This window comes from Pterocles gutturalis, unplaced genomic scaffold, assembly GCF_000699245.1.
Source record: "Pterocles gutturalis isolate BGI_N339 unplaced genomic scaffold, ASM69924v1 scaffold14440, whole genome shotgun sequence".
NCBI lineage: Eukaryota > Metazoa > Chordata > Aves > Pterocliformes > Pteroclidae > Pterocles > Pterocles gutturalis.
This window is the reverse complement of record NW_010141018.1, coordinates 3,373-5,246: the sequence shown is the minus strand read 5'-3', so window position 1 is coordinate 5,246 and position 1,874 is coordinate 3,373. Positions and strand designations below refer to the sequence as shown.

At 60.2% G+C, this 1,874-nt stretch overlaps 1 protein-coding gene across 1 annotated transcript in view; it reads left to right on the top strand.

Annotated features, from left to right (window-relative positions):
- Window positions 1–1,874, top strand: part of LOC104469405 (rho GTPase-activating protein 26) — a gene marked incomplete at both ends in the record, with an annotated part of 8,259 nt that overhangs the window by 4,090 nt on the left and 2,295 nt on the right. The window lies entirely within an intron of this gene.

The following is a 1,874-nucleotide window of genomic DNA, read 5'->3' as shown; positions in this document are numbered from 1 at the left end:
TGCGGGATGCTGTGTGCGGGATGCTGTGTGCGGGATGCAGGCGGTGGTTGTTTGCGGGATGCTGTGTGCGGGATGCTGTGTGCGGGATGCAGGCGGTGGTTGTTTGCGGGATGCTGTGTGCGGGATGCTGTGTGCGGGATGCTGTATGTGATACTGTGCGGGATGCAGGTGGTGGCTGTGCATGGGATGCTGTGTGCGGGATGCTGTGCGCGGGATGCTGTGCGGTGCATGGGTGCCGGCACAGGCTGCGCATCGCTGGCTGCTGGTGCCATCTGCTGGCACCTTTCCCCTGCGCTGTGACTCGGCTTTTGCAGCCCCAAGTTTAGGTGTTGGGACATCTTCCATTACCTTTCCTTTTCCTTGCTGGAAGGTGTACACTGGTTCTGGTGGCTCCAACCCCGCCGAGGAGGGGGATGCCTCTGAGCAGTCCAGCGCGTAGGTTGTGAAACGTGGATCTGGCACCCAGCAGCGTGCGGGAGTGCTCGCCCTGTCCCCCCCCTCCCCTGGGGCTGCCCACGGGGGTCCTGCCTGCCCAGGGGCTGCCTGCCAGGGTCCTTGCCTGCCCGGGGGCTGTCTGGGCAGGGGGCTGCAGCCACGCTGGCTGTGCATGCCCCTTTTCTGCAGAAGAGATGCTGATGGGATGGTAGTTTTTGAAGAAAGTTCACACCACCTGGTTATGAGGAGTCTGAAGCTTCACTAGACGCTCTGATGTCCCAGAGATGAGGGTCTGTGTCTGGGAGGTTTGGGGGTCTCTGCTTCCTAACCTCCTCTCGCTGTCTGCATCTGGAGGGTGATCGCGGCCACATGTGCAGCTGCTGCGGCGAGGCGGGAGAGGAGGAGACCATGGGAATCCTCTGCTGCTCTGGCTGCTCACCAGTTAAATAACACACGGACTTTAATCTGCCATTTAACTCCTGGCAAAGTTATTTGATTGCATCATCTATTCTGCTTTTCAGAGCTCGGTTTGCTGAGCGCCTCAGCCTGCGGCACGCAGCGCAAGGGCTGGTGGCAGGTCACGGGGAAAACGGGCCATTTCACGGCTCTGTCACACACCAGAGCAGCAGCAAACGGCTGTTCAGATGCAAGCGGGTGTTTGCCAGCCGGGTGCTGCAGAGCGTGGGAGCGGCCGTGTGTCCAGCCCTGATGGGATGCGGGGTGCAGAGCATCCTCCTCCCTGGGGTCTGGCTCTGCCCCGGGCACAGCGAGGGTCACACTGGCGAGGGCACCCCATTGTCCCCGGCTGGGACGGAAGAATTTGCCGCCTGCTGAGCAATGGCTCAGGGGTGTTTGCGCTGGGGGTAAGGCTCGGTGACCAGCTGAGGTCAGAGGGGTGGCAGGTCACCCAGCTGGCATCAGTGACCCCCGGGTTGCTCTATGCAGAGTGTCACTTGCGAACGTAGCAGCAACGTGTGCCGGGGATACCCGTGTCCCTCACACTGCAGCTCTGCTCCGCGGGCACAGCAAGGTTATTTTTGCTGGGATTGGAGCGTATCCCTATTTTTGCTCCCTTGGGCTTTAGCTTCAAAGCAGAGCGGGTTTGCTGTCTGCTGATCCACTGGTGACGCGCTGGCTGGAGCGGGCGGTGGGGTGCCTTGTACAGCCCGGTTCGCCCCCGGGATGCTCCGGCAGCCTCCCGCTGCGGTGCTTTCCAGCAAGCGGAGAGTTGCCTTTTATTGTCAAGTATGCAGCGACGTCTCGTTTTTCTCGCTTCTCACGCGTGCTCTTCTGCACAGCTGTCAGGGAGGTGAGTCATCAAACCCGTTTTTTTTCCAGCTGAAGAAAGAGCCTGTTGATGTGAATCAGGTTTATATTTAATTGCTGGGCCATCTGTCCGGCGCTGGACTGGGGTCTGACTCTGGATTTGTTCTGCACGG